The sequence below is a fragment of the Myodes glareolus genome, chromosome 5, assembly GCF_982192425.1.
Source record: "Myodes glareolus chromosome 5, mMyoGla1.1, whole genome shotgun sequence".
Lineage (NCBI taxonomy): Eukaryota > Metazoa > Chordata > Mammalia > Rodentia > Cricetidae > Myodes > Myodes glareolus.
This window is the reverse complement of record NC_142030.1, coordinates 60,666,089-60,692,430: the sequence shown is the minus strand read 5'-3', so window position 1 is coordinate 60,692,430 and position 26,342 is coordinate 60,666,089. Positions and strand designations below refer to the sequence as shown.

The 26,342-nt window shown below is 39.7% G+C and overlaps 1 long non-coding RNA gene across 2 annotated transcripts in view; it reads right to left on the bottom strand.

Annotated features, from left to right (window-relative positions):
* Nucleotides 1-214: 214 nt before the first annotated feature.
* Nucleotides 215-26,342, bottom strand: part of LOC125391582 (uncharacterized) — a 72,606-nt gene continuing 46,478 nt past the window's right edge. The window contains exons 3-4 of one of the 2 annotated variants that reach the window (XR_015737893.1): nucleotides 6,273-6,356; nucleotides 215-5,794 (exon numbers count right to left, since the gene is read on the bottom strand). This is a non-coding gene — a long non-coding RNA (uncharacterized LOC125391582). The remainder of the gene's footprint in view (nucleotides 5,795-6,272; nucleotides 6,357-26,342) is intronic. The other variant, XR_015737894.1, reaches the window with a different exon arrangement.

Genomic DNA, 26,342 nt, shown 5'->3' with positions numbered 1-26,342 from the left:
GGTGCAGGAGAAGTAGCTTGAAAGTCCTACATCTTGCAGGCAACAGAAACTGGACTGTAACACTTGGTGGTATCTTTTTTTTCCACTTTTTTATTATTTTTTTTAAAAGAAAATAGTCTTTTTTCGTTTTACAAGCCAGTCCCAGTTTCCACTCCCTCCCCTTGTCCCATCCCCTACAACCCCTCCCTCCTCCCGCCTCATCCCCCATCCACTCCTCAGAGAGGGTAAGGCACATTGCTCTGGGAAAGGTCCAAGGATCTCCCTACTATATATAGGCTGAGCAAGGTATCCATTCAAAGAGAACAGGTTCCCAAAAAACCAGTACAAGCAGTAGGGATAAATCCTGGTGCCATGCAACTGTCACCCACATTCAGAGGGACTGGTTTGGACCTATGCTATTTCCTTCCCTGTCCAGCTGGAGTTGGTGATCTCCCATTAGCTCAGGTAAACTGTTTCAGTGGGTGTCCCCATCATGGTCTGGACCTCTTTGCTCATATTCTCCCTCCCCCTTTCTTCAACTGGTCTTTGGAAACTCAGTTCAGTGCTCCAATGCAGGTCTCTGCCTCTGTTTCCATCAGTTGCTGGATGAAGGTTCTATGGTGATATTTAAGATATTCATTACTCTAACTACAAGGCAAGGCCAGTTCAGCCACCCTCCCCTTTATTGCTGAGGGTCTTAGCTGTGGTCATCCTTGTAGATTCCTGGGAATTTCTCTACTGCCAGGTTTCTTGTGAGCCCCAAATGGCTCCCTCAATCAAGATATCGCTTTCCTTGCTCTCCATCTCTATTCTTCCTCCATCTCAACTATCCCAGTCCCTCAAGGTCTCTTCCCTCTTCTCCTTCTCCCCTCATCTTCTGCTTCTACCCTCCCTACTCCCCCCATCCCCATGCTCGCAATTGTGTCAGATGATTTTGTCTATTTCACTTTTCCAGGTGGATCTATGAATGTTGTTCTTAGGGTTCACATTGTTACTTAGCTTCTCTATGATCATGAACCATAAGGCTCAATATTCTTTGTTTTACAGCTGGTATCCTATTATGAGTGAATACATACCATGTTCATCTTTCTGGGTCTGGGTTACCTCACTCAGGATGGTTTTTTCTAGATCCATCCATTTACATGCAAATTTCAAGATGTCATTGTTTTTTTGCCACTAAGTAGTGCTCTAATGTACAACTGTGCCACGTTTTCTTTATCTATTCTTCAGTCCAGGAGCATTTTGGTTGTTTCCAGGTTCTGGCTATTACAAATAATGCTGCTATGAACATAGTCTTTGTAGTATGATTGAGCATCTTTTCGGTATATGCCCAAGAGTGGTATTGCTGGGTCCTGAGGTAGGTTGATTCCCAAATTTCTGAGAAATCATCATGCTGATTTTCCAAAGTGGCTGTCCAAGTTTGCATTTCCACCAGCAATGGAGGCGTGATCCCCTTATTACACATCCTCTCCAACATAAGCTGGTATTTTTGATCTTAGCTATTCTGACTGGTGTAAGAGTTGTTTTGATTTGCATTTCCCTGATGGCTAAGGATGTTGAACATGTCCTTAAGTGTTTTTTGGCCATTTGAGATTCTTCTGTTGAGAATTCTCTGTTTAGTTCTCTACCACTATTTTTTAATTGGGTTATTTGGATTTTGATGTCTAATTTCTTGAGTTCTTTAGTTATTGATTTTTATTGAGCTCTATATTTTTCCTGCTTTTCTCCCTTCTTTTCCCCTCCCCTTCAACCTTCTCCCATGGTCCCCATGCTCCCAATTTACTCAGGAGATCTTCTCTTTTGCTACTTCCCATGTAGATGAGATCCATGTATGTCTCCCTTAGGGTCCTCATTGTTGTCTAGGTTCTCTGGGTTTTGATTTGTAGGCTGGTTTTCTTTGATTTATATTTAAAAAGCACTTATGAGTGAGTAATGAGATATTTGTCTTTCTGGGTCTGGGTTACTGTAGGGTCCACAGATCTACCCCTTCTCCCAGCGTTCATAATGAGGATAGCTTGTAGTTTCTGGCAAAACATCTTGTTGCAGTTTTTGATAAAATATATTGTTTGTTCCTGTGCTTGCTCTAACCACACTGCTCGTTAGCTACAGGGAAGTTGTTTGCTCTGTCTTGAGCCTGGTAATTTCCCACCTGCCTGGGAAATTTCCACTGTGCAGCAGTTAGGTGTATAAGGCTTTCTCTAAGCATGAATAAATGGTATTCTGCATTCTCTCTTTATAAATGACCCATGTCTCTTGTGTGCTTTAATCTCCAGCCCCTTGCCTGACTCAGGAACTGTCACGTAGCACAGGCACTACAGGTTATCTCCCTCAATATGATGTTTTCTAGCTCCATTCATTTGCCTGCAAATTTTAAGATGTCATTATTTTTTTCTGCTGTGTAGCACTCCATTATGTAAATATATCACATTTTTCTTATCCATTCTTCAGTCAAGGGGCATTTAGGTTGTTTCCAGGTTCTGGCTATGACAAACAATGCTGTTGTGAACATAGTTGAGCACATGTCCTTATGGTATGATTGAGCATCCTTTGGATATACACCCAAAAGTGGTATTACTGGGTCTTGAGGAAGGTTGTTTCCTAATTTTCTGAGAAACCGCCATACTCATATCCAAAGGGGTTGTACCAGCTTACACTCTCACCAGCAATGCAGAAATGTTCCCTTAACTCCACAACCTCTCCAGTATAAGTTGTCATCGGTGTTTTTGGTCTTGGCCTTTCTTATAGGTGTAAGATGGAATCTCAGAGTTGTTTTGATTTGCATTTTTCTGATGACAAAAGATGTTGAGCATTTCCTTAAGTATCTTTCAACCATTTTAGATTCCTCTATTGAGAGTTCTCTGTTTAGATCTGTACTCCATTTTTTATTGGATTATTTGTTCTTTTGATGACTAATTTCTTGAGTTCTCTGTATATTTTGGAGATCAGCCCTCTGTTTGATATGGGTCTGGTAAAGATCTTTTCCCATTCTGTAGGTTGCTGTTTGGTCTTGTTGACTGTGCCCTTTGCTTTACAGAATCTTTTCAATTTCAGGAAGTTCCATTTATTAATTGTTTCTCTCAGTGTCTGTGCTACTGGGTTTATATTTAGAAAGTGGTCTCCTGTGCCAATGTGTTCAAGTGTTCTTTCTACTTTCTCTTCTATGAGGTTCAGTGTGGCTGACTTTATGTTGAGGTCTTTGATCTGTCAACTCTAGAGTTTTGGAAGTTCCTTACAAATATTTCCTGCTTACTTAAGTAATATTATACCCTTCTGGAGTCTTTGATGGAGTTGAAGAACAGATATAGTTTTCCTTAGTTATGATAAAAGATAAAGTAGATATAAATATTGTAATTCTTGCTTGATAACTATTTTGTTATATGTAATTTTACTATGTTGAAGTTAAAGCCTTCCTTTTTGTTTAAACAGAAAAGAGGATGATTTGGGAGGTCATTCTGTCTATGTGTTGCTTTTATTGATTAATGAATAAAGAAACTGCCTTGGCCTGAACTTAGGTAGTTGGGGAAGACTAAACTGAATGCTGGGAGAAAGAAGGGCAGAGTCAGAGAGACAACATGGAGCCACCACCAGAGATAGACATGCTGGAACTTTGCTGGTAGGCCACTACCTCATGGTAAAGCTCAGATTACTAGAAATGGATTAAATTAAGATATATGAATTAACCAATAAGAAGTTAGAGTTAAAGGTCCAAGCAGTGTTTTATAGTTTTGTGTGAATATTTTGAGTCTAAGCTAGCTGGGAAGCAGGGAACCAACAAGCAGCTTCCTTGCTACATTTGGGTAGAATTTCTGTAGATGTCTGATAAGTCCATTTGACATGACATCTGTGAATTCTCTTATTTCTCTGTTAAGGTTTTGTCTGGTTGACCTGTCCATGTGGGAGAGTGGGGTGTCGAAGTCTCCTCCAATTAGTGTGTGGGGTTTGATGTGTGATTTAAGCTTTTGCAGTGTTTCTTTTATATAACTGGACCATTTTGTATTTGGGGCATAGATGTTCAGGACTGAGATTTCATCTTGATGAATTGTTCCTGTTATGAGTATAAAGTGTCCTTCTCTGTCTCTTTTGATTGGTTTTAGTTTGAAGTCTATTTTGTTAGATATTATGATAGCTACACCTGCTTGTTTTTTAGGTTCATTTGATTGGGAAAATACTTTTCAAACCCTTTACTTTGAGGTAATATCTGTCTTTGAGGATGAGGTATATTTTTTTGTATACAGCAGAAGGCTGGATCCTGCTTTTGTACCCATTCTCATAGCCTGTGTCCTTTTATAGGTGAATTAAATCCATTGATATTAAGAGATACTAATGATCAATGATTGTTAACTCCTCTTATTTTTCTGTGGTAATGTGTATGTGTTTCCCCTCTTTGGGTTTTCTTGGTGTGAGGTTATCTGTTGCTTGTGTTTTTGTGGATGCAGTTCGCTTCCTTGGGTTGGAGTTTTCCTTCGAGGACTTTCTGTAGGGCTTGATTTGTGGATAGACATTGCTTAAGTCTGATTTTGTCATGGAATATCTTTTGTTCTCCATCAACAGTGATTGAAAGATTTGATGAGAATAGTAGTCTGTGCTTGTATCCATGATCTCTGAGTGTATGCAGCACATCTTCCCAGGACCTTCTGGCTTTCATGGTTTCCACTGAGAAGTTGGATGTAATTCTGATAGGTCTATGATGTGGGAGTCCCCTCTGTGTGCTGTGATTACCATTAATGAATAAAGAAACTGCTTTGAACCTATAGCAAGGCAGAACTTAGGTAGGCTGGGAAAGCTATGCTGAATGCTGGGAGGAAGAAGGGTGGAGTCAGAGAGATACCATGGAGTCATCGGAGACAGACACTGGGAATTTTACCCAGTAAGCCACTGCCATGTGGCAATATACAGATTAATAGAAATGGGTTAAATTAAGATGTAAGAGTTAGATAATAAAAAGTTAGAGCTAATGGGCCAAGCAGTGATTTAATTAATACAGTTTCTGTGTGATTATTTTGGGTAGGTTTGGTCTTTTCATGGTGCCACAGATTTCCTGGATGTTTTGGGTTTGTTGGATTTAATGTTTTCTTTGACCAATGAATCTATTTCCTCTATAATATCTTCAAAACTTTAGATTCTCTCTTACAGCTTTTGTATACTGTTGATAATGCTTGCCTCTATAGTTCCCATTCATTTACCCAGATTTTCCATTTCCAGAATTCCCTCAGTTTGGGTTTTCTTTATTGCCTCTATTTCAGTCTTCACATCTTGAACTATTTGCTTCACCTGTGTAATTGTTTTTTCCTTGATTTCTTTGAAAAATTTATTAATTTCTTCCAATTTTTTGTTTGTCTTTTCATCCATTTTTATGGAAGTTTTTCATTTCCTCTTTAAAGGTCTCCATCATCTTCATAAAGTTATGTTTAAAATTGTTTTCTTCTGCTTCTTCTGATTTAGGATAATCAAATCTTCCTGTTGTGTAACCACTGCATTCTGATGTTTCCATGTTGCTCTTTAGATTGTTGGATGAATTCTTGCATTGGTGCCTATCATCTTTTCCTTCATCTGATGCCAGTTGTGTCTTTGTGTCATGTTCCAATTCTTGAACTAGCTGTCTGTGTCCTGGGAATTATTCCTGGTCTGCTCTGTACTGTCACTGTCTGTGTCTCAGGGAACCACTAAGGCCTCTCTTGGCCCTCTCTCTTGGCCTGTACTCTTGGTCTGCTCTCTTGGTCCACTCTGTGCAGTCTCAGCTTGTACTTCATAGTTCCTTTTCTGGTCTTCTCTCTTGGTCCTCTCTGTGTAGTTGTAGCTTGTGTTCAATGTGTCTCTGAGGTTGTGGGAAAAGTGATGGAGGGTTTAGGGGCTTGGAACTTTCAGGAATCTGAGGGATGTGATAGAGGTTTTGGAGCAGCCTACCTACAAGAAACTTACCTGCTGGCTGGCTATAGAAACCCAGGCCAGTATGGGAGGGACCCAGGGTTTTGCCCCAGGATGGAGGGCCTAGAGAATGGGTTGTCCTGCTAGGTAGCTGGTCACTCACCTTTTGGTCCTCTCTGTGTAGTAACAGGCTGTGTATCAAAGTTCCCCTGAGGTTACAGGGGAATAGGTGAGTTTGGGGGCAGGATGGGACTTGTAGCTTACAGGGTCCAATGGATGAAATGGGGATATTAGAGCAGACTACCTGCAGAAAACTCTCCTATTGGCTGGTTAAAGAAACCGAGGTAGGTGGGGGGGGTGGCTGGAGTTTTATCTGGGTATGGAAGACCCAGAAAGTGGGGTGTCCTGCCAGGTGACTGGTCACTCACCTCTTCATCCTCTCTGAGTAGTAGCAGGCTGTGTTTCAACTCTTGTAATTTCTTCATCACATCAAGGCTCCTGAAGGAGAAGAGCTTTTAGAATAGAGGAAGAATAAATTAGGAGAAGGCACTAGAAAGTAGAAGTAGGACAGGATATTAGAATAAAAGCAAAAGGTTAAAGAGACTTTCTTGAAAAAGCACATGTGAGAAAGTTTATTCATTTGTCCTCGGATTTCTCTTAGTCTTCCCCTTGCTGTAGCATTCTCTCTGAACCCAGAGGAGGCACTGAGGCTGGTCCTCCAAGGCCCTCTTTAGACGCGCAAACTAAATCCATCAGGAGTTGGGAGCTTCTTCTAAACTGATGAACATGTAGAAAGATCTGAAGACCATGTCATTACCATCACAGGGATGTCGGATCCAAGTAAGAGCAAGCAGACTAGTATGAAACAGGATCCTATCAGTGTGCAATGAAGTCTTACCTTTTTATTTTGCTAAACTTGAACACTCAGTTATTTTTCAAGATATTCTAAATGCAATTTTCTTAATTTCATTTTCAGTTTGTTTATTACTACTCTATAGAAATTAATTTTTCTTTTGTTTATATTAATTTTGTATCTTCCAGGTTTGTCAAATTGTTTGTTAGTTCTTTTAGGTTTTTAGTGCATTCCTTAGGACTATCTAAATATAAATTACATTATTTGCAAATAGAGGTATTTGTATGTCCTTCTTTTTAATCTGTTTATATTTTAGTTTTGCTCATCTAATTGCTTTGGCTAGAATCTCCAATGGAAATGTTAAAGATAGGTACTTTCAACTTATTCTGTACTTTAAAGATGAGCATTCAGTTTTTTTAACCATTAAAGAGAGAGAAACAGTTTAATAAAATAATTAAATTAAAAAATAATGTGAGCCATTTTTTATTTTGTTGTAGAGCTTAGTTATTGTGTTGAAAATGCATCCTGAATTGCATGTTTGTGTTTATTTTTACTGGCAACATTGAGGCACACTCCAAGAATAAGTAACTAGATATGAATTAAGAAGTTGGTGGTTTTCTCATAAGACTTAAATGTTCTGATTTAAATTGTCATTTAAAACTGTCATTATATAATAGAAGATAAATGAAAAGTTCATGATGATAATTCTTTCGTTTATTTGTAATAGCACCTTTGTTTTTTCTGACCTTTGAAGGTGCACTAAATTTGTTTAAAAATCATAAGACATTTCTAACCAAAGAACATTAAAGTCTGTACATGGTTCTGAGCAGTTGCAAGGGACAAATGGATCAATACCTTCCTCTCTATGACCCACACAATATTATCGGGACTAAAAAAATCAGGGTGCCTATATTTATCAGGTGGAAAGAGTGTTTTTACAAAAACATCAGCAATAAAAAACTAAAATTTATTCTGTTTCAAATTTTTATTGCTAATTTTTGCACACCTGCTCTTTCATGGACCAGAGTTCAGTTCCCAGCTCGTACATTGCTGGTTTCACAAACTTCTGTAACTCCAGGAGATCTGATCCACGCTCATGTTCTCTGCAGGCATATATATATATATATATATATATATATATATATATATATATATATATATATATATACATATATATATACACACACACACACACATACATACATACACACACACTCTTGAAAAATAGAAAAAAATTTATTTTTTTAATAAAAAAAACTAAAGACAATCAAAGTATATAGATAAACAAGAAGTGCTTGGGCTTATTATATCCTCCCCCCATCAGCCACTGGATTAAAGAATTGATCCTGAGATGGAGGTTAGTGTTTGAGAAACTAATTCAAACGCCTTCCTTTCCCATAGTCTTACCACCCCAATCTGTAATAGACAGGCTTTTTCTAAAGATATGTAAACCTCCAAATTGCTCAGAACTTGGAGTGGAGTGAAGGAGAGACATTCAGAGGATACTGTTCTGATATATAGCCCTCTGAAAGGCATTGACTATACACAGCACCCCTAATCACTTCCTTGTCTTTCTGAAAGTAGTATAGATTCCTGCATTTGTTTCTAATACATTCCAAATCAAATGTGGAGCAACCTTTGCCTGCAGCAGAGGGCACCTGAGTTAAAGAATGAGAAGAGAAGCGGGGCTGTAGTTCAGAAGGCAAGAGCGGTCAGCTGAGAAGGAGTCGGGACAGTGAACTTGGTAGGAACCAAGGCTCTAAGCCTATGCAACACTTTTTGCTTTCACACTGAAAACTTCAAAACAAATTCTGAGATAAGATTGTTGAGAATGTTAATGCAGTGACTCCAGAGCATTGCTCTCCTTTGTGAGTCCTTTACTAGCAAAGGGCCCTCTGCCGTAGTCTTGACTGTGCACCCATGAAATCTTGTTTGCCTAGCAGCCAACATTAGGAAGCTCACTTACCCTCGGAGTACAAAGATCCCTAAAAATTAATTCTACAATATTGTAAAGACGCAATGAAATCCCACTTCCAACCCACTGAGATAATAGTCGTAGTAATGACAATGGACACTGGTGGCAGCGGAAGGGATATTAGAACCCTCCCAAGACTGGTGGCAGGGAAATTAAATGGAGCGACACTTTGGAGAACAGTGTTCATGATAAAAGAAGTCACAATCTGATTCTGTAATTTTGGTTTTAAATATGCTCCTAAAATAGATGGAAATAAAGTATATGCAAAACCATATGCATGAATATACATAACAGCATGACTCATAACAGCCAAAGGATAGAAACAACTCAGGTGTTCATAACCTGGTAAATGACTAACAAAATGTGGTAGCTGCCTTCATACATGAGAAATATTCCAAATACAAGATCCAGAAAGACAAAGAGAAAACTGCTAGATGCCTAGCAAGGGTAAACAAGTGTAAAGTTACTGTGTATTTTTATTGACTTTTTTGTGTGTTGGCTCTATAACTCTTCTTCATACCAGCTGACATAATAATTTTATATGCCCTACTACATCTTACAAGCGAGGATTAATATTTTTAAAAAAAGCTATCTGAGAAGATAGAGAGAGAATTATTTCAGATTTCTATAATGCCAAGATTTCATTCTATATCTTATCTCATTCAATTACCCCAATTACCAGGTTAGTTGTGTATTTGTTTGTTTATTTTTCTAATTATTTTACTTTATTTAGAGAAAAAGAATCTAATATACCTGTTTAAGTGACATGAGCAGACAACCATGCCCATAGTCTCACCACTAGGGCATACTCTCTATCTGAGAAGACTTTTAAACAAGAAATGAAAGAGCCTCTCACAGCCTAGGTCATGAGGTTATAAGACACCTGGGCAGATGGGACAAGTCTGAGTGTTGTGGGAGCAGAGAAACTAAATAAAACAGCTACCCATATCTTCCTGAGACAACATGAGTCTAGGAAGTCAGTCCTACCAGGATTGGTAAAACTGTGTTAAGAGGAGTCAAGAGACATTGATTCAATGTGGACTTTAGGATGGCAAGACGGTCTGTGTTCAGAAAATACTGTCTTCATCTATATACAATATCTCAAAATAGATGCCAGCAGTGTCATGCTTTCTTTAAATTTTTCTTTTAAGAGGTAAACCCATTCAAATTATTATGAAATTCGCTCCTTTATCACCTCTTTCCTAAAGGTAATTTATTTTTCATGTAACACCTTTCCTTTCAGGTTAGCATGTATGCATGAATTACAGATATTCCTGTACATCTCCCCAAGCTGTAAAACTCTGCAGCAATAAAACCATTCCATGTAAATGTCTATAGTGTATTCTTGAGTTTTCATTACAAAATGGGAGTTTTATGTATGTTGTACTTAATCTACAATTTATCACTTCATTATGCAATAGCTCACATTTCCATAGTCAGAATAAGTAAGCTGTGTTCCCTATATTGACAAGGCAAACTGAGCTAAAAAATCATCCTTCAGCTCTTTGTCTTGGGTTATGCATAAGAACTTTTCAAGGACAGGTTCAAGAAGCACACTTAATGAGTTTTGGCATTTCTCCTTTCATCAACATTTCAGTTGTCACCAAAAGCAGTTGTACCAAAGTAAAGGCCACAGTTATGGAGTGTAATTTCATTGATTTTTTTTTTGACATTCTCTTGTACACTAGATATTACCTGCTAATCTGTAACTGGAATTCCTCCAATTCCAGTGACTTTGGGACTTTTTATTCTTCACATTTAATAATCATTTGGGATTCTTTTAATGGATTAGTTTGTATCTTTCTCATCTTTTTAATTTGTTTGTCTTTTAAATATACATTTGTCACATATATATTCTGCATACAAATAGTTTTTCAGTGTGGTATCCAGTGGTCCTGCTTTTATTGATACCCAGTTTTCTTTTTCCCTTAGGGCACATGAATGACTGAATTTCTCAGTTCCTTGCAGTAAAGAAAAGCCATTGTTCCAGTTCTGTTGATGAACTGTGAGTAGCAGTGACCTAAGATGCCTCTACAACAGAAGATTTAGCTGTCAGAATAAATGTTCTTTTCTCAGGCATGAGTCTTGATGAGGATGGGCAAGTGGGTGCTCCATTACCCTGTGCCTCTGAGCTGACAGTGTGAGTCAGATCATCTGGGGAATCACTGTGGACATACAACATGTCCAAGTAACAAACTTTTATTGCCTTAAGACATTGAGATTTTGTTGCCTTTATGTCATGGGTAAGATTGGTTTCTTATTTCATAAATGACTTTTATTTATATATTACACTTAATTTTTTAAATTTAAGATTTTATTTAGCATCAATTTTATTAACATGCATTTGCATACATGTATGTTTGTGTATCACATGTGTGCATGCCTGTAGAGTCCAAAAGAGGGCACCAGGTCCCTTGGGATGGATATAGCAGATTATTGTAAAATGCAATGCGGGTGCTAAAAATTGAACCTGGGTCCTCTGGAAGAGAAACCAATGATTTTAGCTGCTGACCCCTCTCCAACTCCTACATTTTACTTTTTAATATTTGGTTTTTATTTGTTTGTTTATTTGAAATGCTGGTCATTGGACCCAAGGCCTTAAGCATGTGAGACAAATACACCACTACTGAACTCTATCCTCTGGTTAAAAGTTGTTATATTAATTACATTTATTTACCTTTTTTAATGTGTGTACACACATATGCCACAATGCACACTGGAAGTCAGAGAACAACTTGCAATGGTAAGTTCTCTCCTTCCATGATGTGGGCCCCCCAAAATCAAACTCAGGTCATCAGCTTGTCAGTAAGCACCTTTACCTGCTGAGCCATCTCACCAACTTTCCCTCTGTTTTTATTTCAATATTATCAAAATATTAATCATTGCAATTTTATGTTTTACTTTGGAAACTCTTTTCAAAGTCATATTTTCACTAAAAACTTGTATGTGTCTGAATTTACTTTTGTGTGTGAGGTAAGATAATCTTATTTTTATAAGTGGACTCCAATTTTATAGGCTCTGTTTATAAGACAGCTATTTGTGGTATCTTTTGTTCACCTTTCTTCCTGTGAAGTAGACCTCAAGTCTAATAATAGAACCTGTGGTTATATCCATGAGTGCCATGCAGCGTTGTGCAGCAATGGACACACTGTGCCTGGCAGCTTGGTCTTGTGGTTTGTAAGGTTCAGAACAGGATGGCGCTTTGATGCCCTTTCTTCCCCCAGCAGCTGGAGTAGGAATCTGAGGTTATGAAAACTGGCAGCAGGGAGGACTCAAGATCCATCTTGCTTCCTCTTCATCTTGCAACCAAGTTTCGATGGACAACTAATACTAATGACAGATACCTGTTGACAGTGGTTTCTGTCCCTCTGGGTCCTGCAGTCATTCAGTCCCAAAGAAACACACAGAGGCCTACATTAATTTTAAACTTGTTGGCCTCTTAGCTTAGACTTTCTTCCTCTCTACCCTTTAATTAGAGATGCAACCCTCTAAGGTATTGTTGGATCTCTAGGTCTTTGTGCTAATTCCCAGCTTCCCAGATACAACCTCATTGTCATTTGTTTGTTCATGGCCAAGAGCAAGTATATCTTTAGCTGAATGAAAGACACGTCCATAACTACAGGTAATACCCACCATTTTCCTTTCCCCTCTCATTATCATCTCTTCTTTGTTTATGGAACCTGAGGATTGCCTACTTCTTGCTACAACTTTAAGTAAAGATTTTCTGTATTTTGTCCAGAACTTTTCTAAGGGATGCCATCACAGAATATGCAGTATGAAAGTTATTAAACCTCATTAAAATTGTTTAATTCAACATTTAAAATATTTTACAGTGAAAAAGTAGTAAAGTTTGCATGAAATCCATTTTGTGTTAATGCTAAAAATAAAGAAAAAGTGTGGAACATCCTTGCCTTATTGTTTCTGAGTGTGTTTATATTTCGTAAGGTCAAGCAGACGCAGACAAGCTACTTCATTTCCTGTTGTGAAAAGGATTTCCAGACCTTTCAGTTTACAACATAACATGTTTCTAGAGCACTTATCAGTTACTGAATCTGAATCTAAGTTGACCCCACAGATGCACAAGTTAAGAAATGCCAGGCTGGGCAGTGGTGGCTCAGACCTTTAATCCCAGCACTTGGGACACAGAGGCAGGTGGATCTCTATGAGTCTGAGACCAGCCTGGTCTACAGAACAAGTTCCAGGACAGCCAGAGCTGTTACACAGGGAAACCCTATCTCACCCGCTCAAAAAGAGGAGTCAGCTCCAAGTGTATTACAGAGTATTAAATAAAAATTTAATTTAGTAATGAAGGTAATGTGTACCCCAACAGCATTCCTGAAAGGAATAAGCAAAAGAAAATTGCACAGCTTATTAACTGGTCAAAGTCAGTGCCACGATAAATTGTGTTATAAATACATCAAAACACTAACAATATTCAAATTCTATTTGGTCACTAATTATGGATCACCCAAGAAGCAACTACGTTTGACTCAAAATATAACCTTTATGGTATCATATTGCATACTTTTTTATAGAAACTCTGGTTGCTATTGTGAGCAATGAGATCAATCCTCCAAGGCTAAGTAAATACTTTGAATTATATCCTTATATGTAAGACCCTGGAATTTCTTTTATTGATTATATTACTTAATGATGAAGAGCAAACACAGAATGTCACACCATACTTTGTGATCTTGTATCAGTTTTCTTTCTCCTCTTTAGTTTTCTGTTTCTTACCGTAAAGCTCTATAAAAAACATTGTGCCAGGACTTGAAAAGACGACACTACGCCATGAGGGCTCTGGACTGACTTGCGGAAAACCTCCTCAGACAGTCACGCTTTGCCCTTCTTTCCTTTCAGGTTTCTCAAGTCTAATCACTGAGTTATCTGGCCATAAAGAAAGCCTTGCACAGAGAAATTCTGCTGATCCTCCAGAAAGTGACCACCACGTTCTCTTGGCCATGCTGCGTACAGCACCTGTGGGGACTGTTCCCACGAAAACCGTGGTTAGTAGCTCTGTCAAGTGATTTGGGCTTGATTCTGACACCAGAAGGAATATAAGCCAGGATTCTACACCCCAATCTGCTTGACATAATTACACAATGTTACTTTCTCAGAAGGCAAGATTAAAACTCTTGGCCAATAGTGTATCTTAATTTTTACATCTTACCTCCTAGATGGTACTGGCTTCAGTTGACTTCATCTCAAATTACTTTATTTAAAAAAAAAAAAACTATTTATTTTACTTTTCAAGACTATAATTTCACCATTTCTCCCTTCCCTTTTTTTTTTCTTCAAACCCTCCCATACATCCCTCTTGCTCTCTTTCAAATCAATGGCCTCTTTTACATTAATCACTGTTATATACATATATGTATATATATATATATACATACATATACATATTTTTCTAAATATATAAATACAGTCTGCTTAGTCTATACAATGTTACTTGTGGATGTGCTTTCAGGGCTGACCAGTTGGTATTGGATAACTAATTGGTGTAGTTTTACCTGGAAATGATATTTCTCGTGCTCTCAGCATACTTTAGCTACCTGTAGTTCTCTGTATAAACTTGAGGCCTGATTGGGCTCTCCCCTGTCAACCTTATTATTTCTGTTGTTGTCCTTGTTTAACTTCTGTTTGTGTAGTCGTGTTGGTGAGACCAATACAGTAGTTCTCAGCCTATGGGTTACAACCCTTGGGCTCTGTGGAATATTCCTTTACACCGTGCGGATATATATCACCGTGGTTGGTTTAATAAAGAAGCTCTCTGGGCAATAGCTGGGCAAGAAGAGATGAGGAAAGAGAGCCAGACTAGGAGAATGCTGAAAAGAAGAAGGACGGGATCAGAGGAGTCGCCAGCAGACACAGGGAAGCAAGATGGGCATGCCATACTGAAAAAAGGTGCCAAGCCACATGGCAAAACGTAGATAAGAAATATGGGTTAATTTAAAATGTAACAGTTACCTAGTAAGAGCCTGAGCTATTGGTGAATCATTTATGATTAATATAAGCCTCAGTGTGTTTATTTGGGAGCTGACTAAAGGACAGAAACTGTCACCTAGAGGGTCAACAAGCCCGTTCACTGTGATCACCTAAGAACATCAAAAACAGATATTTACATTACAATTCATAACAGTAGCATAATTGAAGTTATGAAGCATCAGCAAAAATATATTAATTTTTAGGTAGTGCTGGCTAAAATAGCCTTCTCAGAAAGGACTGACTTACACAAATGAAGAACAATTTTTTTTTTCCTGGAAGGAAAATATTTGACACAGCAAGACAACAAAGAGTTAGAGGCTTTTCACAACTAAACAAAACACTGTGACTAGTGGAGACAAGTTGGGCTTTTGCTTGTGTGTTTCTGTTGTTGAATTACCCTGTCTACATCACAGGCTATGCGTGACAAGGTCTACAGAAAGCCAAGGAAAACCCAGATTGCACTTCGTTACCATATCTTGCTTTCAGGAGGAAGTTAGCATGGTCAATCTCTCCAACTTCGTCAGCCAGTACAGACCACTAAGACCTTTATACCACTCAGTGGCATCACTTCCCACCATCTATGCCACCCTTTTTTTTAAACAGCATTTTCTTTAAACCCATAAATTGCTACAACATCTGAAGTGGTAGAAATTTGTAACTTCAAGTTACTATGCTTCTTAGTTAGGGTGTCTATTGCTGTAAAGAGACAACATGACCATGGCAACTCTTCTAAAGGAACATATATTAATTGGGGCAGAATTACAGTTCAGAGATTCAGTCCGTTACATCTTAGCAGGAAGTCTGGTGTCACACAGACGGACAGGGTGCTGGAGAAGTATCTGAGAGTTCTACATCCAGATCTGAGGGCATCAGGAAGAAACAGTGAACCACTAGGCCGGACTTGAGCTTCTGAAATCTCAGAGCCTACCCTCCAGTGACATTTCCCCCAATCGACCATACCTACTCTAACAAAGCCAAATCTCTTAATAGTGCCATTCCCTATGGGCCTATAGGACCTCTTGTGGGATAATCTTTTTCATACACTGTGAATGTGTGTCGCTCTGATTGGTTTAATAAAAAGCTGAATAGACAATAGCTAGACATCATTTCCAGGCAGAGAGGAAGCTGGGAAAAAGAAAGTAGAGTTGCCAGCCAAATGGGGAATAGCCGAGATGGGCATAATGGAGATGAGGCAGCAAGCACGTGGAAGAATGTAGATTTAAAAATATGAGATCCCCAGATTGTTCTCTGGACAGAGGAGAGGGTGCCTCAAACGGCCTTGGCCCATAACCATAATGATGAATATTTTGCTTATCACCATAGAACCTTCATCTGGCGATGGATGGAGATAGAGACAGAGACCCACATCGGAACACTGGACTTAACTCCCTAGGTCCAAACGAGAAGCAGAAGGAAAGAGAACGTGAGCAAAGAAGGCAAGACCAGAGGGAACCTTCATCCGAGGATGGATGGCGATACAGACGGAGACCCACATTGGAGCACCGGACTGAGCCCCCCAAGGTCCAAATGAGGAGCAGAAGGAGGAAGAAAATGAAAAAGAAAATCAGGACTGCGAGGGATGCGATCACCCACTGATACAAGGGGACGGATCTAATGAGAGTTTACCAAGGCCAGTTGGACTGGGACTGAACGAGGACGCGATCCAACCAGATTCTCTGAATGAGGCCGGATTCTCTGAATGTGGCTGGCCCGGAGTCTTTCTGAAAAGCCATTGACAATGACACTGGGACTTGTTTCCTCTGCATATACTGGATTTTGCGGATCCAGTCTGTCTGGACACTCACCTTCCTGGACCTGGAGGGAGGGGGGAGGAACTTGAACTTCCCACAGGGCAGGAAACCCTGACTGCTCTTAGGGATGGAGAGGGAGGAGGAGAGGGAGTTGGGGAGTGGGAGAGTGGTGGGAGGAGGGGCGGAAATGGAAACTTTTATAATTTAATAAAATTACTTTCAAAAAATATGGGTTAATTTAGATTATAAAAGCTAGTTAAAAATAAAACCTAAGCTAAGGCCGAGCTTTCATAATTAATAAGTTTCTTTGTGGTTATTTGGGAACTGGCAAGCGGGACAGAGAAAGACTGGTTACACATGTAGGTAGAAAAAAGGAAGTGTTTTGGAATATTTTTTATAATGTGTAAAGATGTGTCACTGTGATTGGTTTAGTAAAAGCTAGACAGTCAATAAGTAGGCAGAAAGTATAACAGGGACTTCAGGACAGAGAGAGCTCTAGGAAAAAGAAAGGCTGAGTCACCAGCCAAATGCAGAGGAAGCAGGATGAGCAGTACAAAGTAAAGGTAAGTAAGCTACATAAAAAGGAGGCAGCTGAAAAGACATGGGTTAGCTTAAGTTATAGAATAGTTAGAAACAAGCCTAAGCTAATGGTCGAGCTTCACAATTAATAAGTCTCTGTGTTGTTTATTCAGGAACCACAGTCCCAGTGAAAAAGTCCAACTACGGGGCCATTTTCATTCAAACCACCCCACTGTTCATCTGCATTAATTCACGCTAGGGAAAAATTATGGATCTAGAAGCATAGATTTTTATGGGACAAGAAGCATTGCGATAATGCACCTCACTTCTGTTTAGAATCCTCTGATCAAAGTAAGTCGCATAGCATGGGTTTAATAGAGGCTGGAAAACAATAGCTGCATGTCAAGGGGAAGAAGCAGATTGTTTTGGCAAACAACAAACCACCATTTAAATCCCATCATCTGCATTAATCCGGTTTTCCCAATTGTAAATTTATAAAGATTCGGAGGATGCTGCAGTTCTCTCAAGTTCTATCCTGTTGCCAGCTGAAGGAAATGGGAGGCTGTAATAGTCTGTGTCAGGGGAATTAATTTGCATAGAGAGGGTCTGTAAGCTACATGTGTGTTCTACTCTTTACAGTTTCCTAGGGTGCGTCAGAAACCAAGGCCAGATCATAAAGAGAGAAGCAGAAGCAGGGTCCTCACAATATGTCAGGGGAGGGATAGAGGAGGCAGCCAGACCAGCGTTGCTGAAGCCAACCTGGCTGTGGCTGCTGATGTTTAACACATGGGTATGGTAAATTGGGTCAAAACCAGGTCCAGCTGAATTGTTACAAATAAACTTCAATTGTCTCCATGTAGACTTTTAATACTTACACATTAAGTAGAAACTTACCTTAGACCCCTGAACTTATTCTTGATGTTTTGTTGTCTACAGAAATCAGTTTCCATGAGAATGTGGAGGTAGATTCATGTGGCTTCGTGAGTATAAATGAGTTAACTAACGGCAGGTCGTGTAGATTTCAGAATTCAAGTAGTGGTGTATCCCACTGAGGTCACCTGGCATAGACCATTCAATTATACCCTCTGACAATACACTAGATCTATAGAACCGAAGAGGCAACATGCTCTTTCTTGAAAAGAGAACATTGGGATGCATTGGTAATATACAGCTCTAAAAACTGAGAAGGACTAAGGCATACATTTGGTTTCTAGCTCTATGTTTATCTGCTTGAATTCATCAAAGCACTTTGCAGGCTTTGTGTAGAGGCGGATAAAGGTCGCTCAGAGAAGATGATGGAAGATGAGTCTCAGAAGAACATTGGATTACAGACGGGAGCGATTATGCAAGAATGACAGAACTAAGGAAGGTCACACATTTGGAGAGGAGAGTCATCTGACTCCACTGGAAACTCTTCAGTCATTACTCAATAAATATTTATCGACTGTCTCTTATGTGCCAGATATCAGGACAGTCACTTGTGATACATACCTGAGCAAAACAGATCATAGCATCCCCAAACCGAGCAAAACCCCGACCTGGCTCCCCTCATGGTAGGCAGAGGACAGGAAATGTAAGAGAAGAGGTTGGGTAAGTGTAAAAAGATTGAGGACTGTGTTTGGGGGGCGTTGAACCCTTTGCCAATAATCTGGATTTGCAATGATGATTTGAAATTTTGAATTATGTGAAAACAAAAGCTCTAGGGATGGATATTGTTCCCCAGAGAAACAATAAATCAAAGAAGAAGATTGCAAGGATGTAAGAAGCGGGGGCATGGCAGAAACAAAAAGGAATGCTGGTTGCTGAGCCCTTGGAACAGGAGGATCAGTTGTCTTTGCCCCACCTCTTTGCATTCAGAAGAGCTTAAAACACAAGCAGGAAGGTTTTCTATCTCCTTTTAAAGGAACTGGTGAAAGAGAGTAGGAAATGGCATATGGATTTCAAAGGGATTAAAAAACTTTAGAAAAATAACATAAAATACTTCCCAAAAGTTTTGTAAGCGTAGTAACTATTAGGTGAACTTTTCCTGGGGAAACATAAACAAGTGTCCATTCACCCTAGTTGGGGAAACCAAACTAAGGACTCACCCAGATCTAGCTTGGTGAGTTAGTGAGTCTCTTGGGATTAGTGTAGGTACAGGTTATTTACGGGTGTACAGTGTCCCCAAAATAACCATATCACTGAAAACTTTCATCCATGCAGAAATGAAGACTTGCTCGTAGCTGCATAGGTAGATTCCTCTGTCCACTTTTTCTGTCTTCTCTCGATCTTCCCAAGGCAGCATGCATTATGGGCAGCATCAGTTATGGCTCACAAGAAGGCTCAGCAAGGACCGGCTGAAATCTCAGGTGGAAATCTAACGATCCTCCTGACTCTCTCCTTCCACAAGAGAGCATCAACTAGTGTGACCTTGTCTGTCCCTTACAGCTGGTCCCGGCTGCTCTGATGATGATGTCTGATGTGCTTTCAGGATAGAGCTCCACAGAGAAACTGTCAGCAGCCATCTTCGTTACCTCTCAGTGGATCCATGTCTTTCCCTTCTCTGCCTTGCTTTGCGCTTGTGTGGAAGATGGACCTCAATAAACTAAACTCCCTGGGTTTCATTCCCTTTGTTCTAGGGTCACACCAGTCAATGGGAGAGATTAGTGGTATGCAAAGGGCAAAGGGATTGAGAAATAAGGGAAAGCCTTCTCCATGCTCTCTGCGGACCCATAGACTAACAGGTTAATTTACTTCTCACAGGCGACTCCAGTTCTTTCTTGGTTCTGCAGACACTCCTCTCTCCATCCGCCTCTCTACTTCAGCTGGAGCCTGGATGCTTTGTCAACTACGTTTAGCTCCCTTAATGTCCCCCACAGGGTTACATGGCTTCGCTTAAGATCACTTTATTAAATTAACACTTTCAGTGTGATATTTACTACCAGGAACCAGACAAGTTAAATGACTAAAGTCTTTTTAAGAGTTGGAAATCCAAGTAGGAGAAGTCTGCAAGTTCACAGAAAATAAAAGCTAGAGTAGAAATTCTTTTTCTTTTGAGTTATAAGGGCAAACGCCATGAAGAAAGCACAGACAACGTCTCTTTTATTGCATCTAGGAATGAGAACGAACCTCGCTTATGTTTATTTCAATAAAATTAGCCAACAGGACAGAAGAGAATAGAAAGATAAGTCTAAGACATGGTATCTAGTTGATCACTATTGTAGAGAAGTCAGATTCAACAATACTGGCTAAATAAATAAATAAATAAGCAAAAATTTTAAAAAAGGATATGTTGATGGGATTGAGGCAAAATGTAATCACCATAGAAAATGGAGATACATTTAGAAAACAAGAAAGTAGGGTGGGGACTACATCCAAAGGCTTCTGTCTTCTGGGTGTAAGATGTAGCAATATTTGCTAAGTTTTCCACAGAAAAGTGTTCATTATTCGAAGGAAACAGGAAAAGAGAGAAGGTTTCATTGCTGTGAGTTAAACTTTGCTCTGAGATGTTATCCGGAGATTAGGGAGGCACTAAACACACACTTGACCCTGTTGCTATGAATAGGACAGTTAGAAGAAGCCAGCGGCCCTAACTTACCCTGGAAGCTGCCACACCAACGGAGGTGCTATGAAGTCTACCTGGGTAGGGCAGAGTGGGGCCAAATAAAGGAGCTGATCCAAGCGTTTATCGTCTGCTTGGTGCCCAGTCCCATAGGAAGCACAATATAGGCTTCACAAGAACAGGAAATAAAATTCATACTTTGGAAGAGCACATAAGCTAGCTGGGACAGTAGAGACACATGAATGGCTTTGCTCTGTAGGTCATATACTGAAGTGTAGAAACGACTGTTGGAACCAAGTTCAAACTGGATCCTACATCTTGAATGCCAGTCACTAAGTATCAGATACAATAGTCAGTCATCTCAGCTTCCTTGTTTGAAAATAGAGAAAGTAGAATGTATGGCTTCCTCAGTGCCATTCCATTATAAAGATACTCATGAATATTAAAAGACACATCTTGGGCCAAGACTGATAGACTACAGTGGAAGACACACAGCATCTTGTGAATCAAAAGGGAGAGAGTGATCAATAAATGGGCACAGCAGAGCATGTCACAGGAACACGTGAAATTGTCCTGATTTTGCTAACATTATAAATCATAACATTTTATTATAAGCAAAACTATAAAGTTTATATGAACACATACCAACACAAATAAAGGACTGGGGAAAAAAAACAGCACATAGAGAGGAAACCAGTGTTTCAGGAATTCCAGAAATTTGAGAATTATAAAAAAATTTTGACTCCCCTCTATATTCACCCGGGGAATGGGGTCAGGCTCACTGACTTGTTCCCCAATTACTAGGGTAAGTAAAGAAAAAATAGCAACTTTGTACCAGGCAGAGGTTATGTTCATTAGTGATGAGCTGTGGGCACTAAGGACTTCAATGTGGTGGGACGAGGAGGGGTTTCATCTCTGTGGTCTTACTTCTCCAAGTTTATAAGCCCAACATAACTACAGGAAGACATCAGAAAAACTCAGCCTGGTGCATCCTAGACAACACTACCTGGGGCGTTTTTGTGCCATAGGAAAGTGGAGGTGTGGGGCTGACAAACTGCCACAGACCAGACAAAACAAACTAGAAAAATGTAACAGCCAAATGCAATGTGCTACCCTGAGTTGGATTCTGGAACAGAATAAGGCTATTAAAATAATGAAAATCAAACAAAGTCTAGAGTTTAGTTAATTTTAAAAAATGATGGTTTCTAAAGACAGCTCCAGCTGGAAGCTATAAGAATAGCACTTATTATCTAATTGCTTCAAAACTTTACATATTATTTGCAAAGAGCCATGAACACATGCAGTAAGAGAATCATTACAGTAGGGTGTAAGGCTTTAATCAACTTTTTTTTTTTCCTCTGTCTTCTCTGACTTTCCTAGCTGTCTATTTCAGAAGTGTAGTATGTAGTTAGCAAAAGCAATTTTTGGAGTGACCCAATATAAGTGAAAGTCTGTTGTCTTTTGTCTGTTGCTTTCCCAGACAGGTGACCCCTCCCCCATTGGTAGAAAGGACAACACTCTTGAACCAGCAGGTTTCCTTCCTGTGCAGCCTTCAGTGTCTGGGGCTTCTGTACTGAACCATCAAAAGTAGCCAGCTGTGAAACTGTTGCTATAGTGATGGTCATGGTGGCAGGGCTACCTTGGCTCATCTGGTTTTCCTGGGCAGTTTCTTTGCCTTAAAAAAAAAATCAGCAGTTTATAGAGCCCCCATGTGAAATCACGCTGGCTCTGATTCATGACATTTTCCTGAGACTTTATAATGTTTCTTTTTTCTAAATAAGCAATTTCAGGTCAGGTAAAAATGTGAGTAAATCATGCCTGGCTCTTGTTCCAGATGTATCAATTTCTGTTCATTTCTTTCCCCTCCTTTTTATGGCTTTGGTACAACAAAAATAAGCAAAGCCTCCACTCTGGAGCCTCTCTGAGTATGTAATATGTACGCGGTATACTGTGCACGGGGTGAGTTCCCTACCTTGGCCATTACCAACCTTAGCATTTTCTCTGGCAATTATCTGAAACAGAGTAATAATATGGAGTAATGATTTTGGCATGCATGAGACCCTGGGAGGATCAAAGAGGTTGATGTGACAGTTCATGAAACAGGGAGGAAGCAAACCGTCCCCCCCTGCCAACACTAACATAGCCCTGCGCCTGAGAGTGTGGGAGAACCCAGTTGCCAAGTGTCTGCCTGCATTTTCTTTGAGGGGGCCAGCCCAGTGCAGGTCAGGAAAATTATGGCTTTTATCGAGCAGACACTGTGGCTCTCTTTGAGGATGGCCAAAGCCTCCTTCACTGCTGGTAACTGCAACACATGTGGTCTTTTAAAGAGAGAGCATGAATATTTTCATTAACTGGCAAAGAGGTACCCACATGAGACTTCATTTCTTTGTAGCACATAGGGCAAGGGTAGAAAAGGGCAGAATGTTTGTAAAGAAATTATGAGTGAGGGCTCCGGAGACAGACTGCCTGAGGTTTAATCTTGGCCCTTTGAGTTACGGTATCCTACCATGTAGGCAAACTGTAACCTCTCTGCCTGCAGTCCTCCATCATTGAGAGGAACATAAAAGCAACCACGTGGCATGTGGTCCTGGCAATTGACAATATGTGATGTAACCACTACGCTGGCACATGTCAGCCGCTACCATGACTTTTGTTTTGGGTACTTAAATTCAAGCCAGAAAGCAACCAGGTTTGTCTGAGGGTTTGCGACCTGCTTTTTTAGACTCTTAATTCTTGAAACATTCACTGGGTCATAAAATGTGCTAGACATTGTGCCAAGTGCTGTGATAAATGGTTGGGGCACAAACAAACAAATCCCGTTCTTCACCATAGAGAATTTATGTTCTGTTGGGAAAAAATGTGCCCACAAAAGGCTCTACTGTGTGGCTGAATGGTTTTCCCTAATTGTGAAATACTGTGGAACTTCAGAGATAGAAAGAAAACATCCCCTAGCCAGTAGAAGGTTCAGTCCTTGTGAAGGAGATAACTGTTGGCTAGATCTTGAGAAACAAGTGCAATCTTTTTCACACAGGGAAAAAGGTGATGAAGGGCTAGAGAGACAGAGGTGAGCATCCGAATCATGGTCTCAATCTAGGAATTCTTGATGGAGAGAGGTCCACAGAGGTAACAGGAGTGGTTAGAGGTCAGCCTTGGCGGGACCTAGCTAAAGGACTGTTCACTTTTCTTTCATTAAGATGTTAGTGCTGGGTGGTGGTGGTGCACCCCTTTAATCCCAGCATTCAGCAGACACAGGCAGATGGATCTCTGCTGGTCCTGGTCTACAGAGCAAATTCCAGGACAGTCAGGACTACACAGGGAAACCCAGTTCAAAAGAGGGGGTGAGAAATTAGTGGGGTTCTGAATCTGGGATTAGAATCATGCTTTGAAAAAAGAGTTGGAGCAAATACCTGCCATAATGGCCACATTCCTACATACAGCACAGGAAAACATTTCCTTGCCTGGCACTATGCATAGACACACTTCAAATAAGGAATCATAAAATTGAACAAAGTGTCATAATAAAACAACAGTTCTGCAAAGTCAGGGGTTTTACAATTGTGCAATACTTCTACCACAGGTTTATAGAACATGTTGTAATTATGTTCACTGTTTTCAACAAAAATGGGATTTTCAGCCAGTAGTTAGTTCCCTTCTTAAAAGATTTATTCCACACAAAGAGAAGCCAGACTCCTAAGATTTCTCTTCTTCAAAAGCTGTTTCTTTACCTCCGTGTGTTTTGATAGTAGATCTGGCCCTTGGACCTGTGACACTGCATATAAAATATTTCTAACACAATATTTTGGCTAAGGGCTGTTATTTTGGTTATACAAATGCATGAGAGAAGGTCTCAGCAAAGAAAGTTTTTAAAACATTTTTTGAAAGTAAATTTGAAACTCCACTCCCAATTTAAGTCACAAAAGACAGAGAATAATTTTTCCAAGGCTAAATTTTGTATACATATTATACACAGGACACATGGTCCATTGCTTTCTGTTTTTCAAACTATTTCTAAAAGTCCTTATTCGCATTCTGTCCTTTCTTCCCTTCTCTCTTTTCTTGCACTAATAAATGCTTGATAAGTGTTTCCTTTCTGCTCCATGATAAACTGTGGGTTTATATATCCATGTTCATCAACCTAGGTGTCACAACTTCACTGCCAATGACAAACGAAAATGCCCCTGAGTTAAACACCGTGATGTTTTCGTAAGAGCTCCCGTCCAATAGACTGCTTTATTTTGTTGAGACCGCCTCCCTAGAGCCTTAGTAAGCTGCCCAGGCTAGTCCTGAATTCACGATATTGTCCAGCTCTGATCCCCAAGTCTAAAAATTATAGGTATGCGGTACACATCTGATTAAAGCTCACTCTTTAATCAGAGGGATTTTATTCAGAGGCAAAGTGAAAAGACAGAACAAATGTGATGTAAAATAGAATTAGGCTGTCTAAATAACACTACTCAAAAAGTCTGAATGAGACTACTCAAGCTCTCTGAATGAGGCTACTCAGGGCCCTTGGCTACTGCCCCAGGTTTCATTTCATGGGTTTAGGAAAAGGAGGAGTCAGTTGCTGGGTATGGGGTAAAGGTAGTCTTTCAACTTTGATTGATGGGTTCAAGTTACATAATCCATCATTCATTGATCATGTCCTTTCCCATGATGTACTTGATTTTAATCAATGTACTCACAATTATGCATAGGCATAAGAGAGGAAGTAGGAGTGTTTTCCTCAAAGTTTATTCGAAGGACAGTTTGCCTTACTGTACATGCATCCCAAACTAGTTCAGGATGGATTGTCCTATTTCTCTTAGTTTTGAGATATGTTTTGGGTTATGATTGATCACAAAGGGGAAGTTGCCAAGGGATTGTTGAGAGGAGAGACCTACTGGATTGTTTGGATGAGGGCGGATGTGAAACTCCTGTCAGGTAAGGGAGCCAGGTTGCTAAGGGCATGGTAAGGATAGATGTGTATAGTCCAAGCCAAGTGGAGTACCTTATTTCTAAACCTTCTTAATGCTTGCTTGAGACAATGTTGCCATGTATTGCAACATTAGTAAAACACATATTGACAAACAATTGTGAACTCCTTAGATCAAAGGATTAGCATAATTTTAACAACAAAAATAGTAACAAAGCTAATGCATGAGAACTGTGTTGACTGACTCCATTTCTTGATGGAGTTTTCCCACATTCTTACAGAATCAAGAGTTTTTTAAAAAATTTTGGATAAGCATTTAATTGACTGATGAGAGTGCCACAATCCTGCGCACCCTATCCCTAAATTAAATAGAAGAAGAGCAGTGTTTCAAACTATCATGAGAAAACACACTTAAGAGAGAAAGTACTGACCTTCAAGTCAGCTGTGGGACTTTGAACTTCAAGGCTGAACTGCTCTATCTACCTCTTGAGGAAATTAGAACACAAGATCCGTATGACATTTTGCAAGAAAAAAAAATGTGAAATCCTTAAAATCTCTTGGGGATAAATAATTTCCAGTGTAAATTTCCAGCCACTAATTTGTTAGTGTGTGTGTGTGTGTGTATGTGTGTGTGTGTGTGTGATGAGTTGTACGTGTGTCTATCTATGGGTATGCAGCTGCCCACGGAGGCCGGAAGAGGCAATCAGATACCTGATGTGGAAGTCACAGGTGGTTGTTAAATATGAATGTGGGTGCTGGGAAACACTTCGGGGCCTCTGAAAAGGAAATATATGCTCTCAACTGTTGAGTCATCTCTAGAACCTCCAACCACTAATTTAAAAGTACTTAGACATTAAAGTAGACATAATCTCTGCATTTATGCCCTCATTCTTTCAAAACTCACATCTTTTGATGGGTTAACTAAAGAACACAGTGTTTTCTCAAGAGTCTTTGCCTTG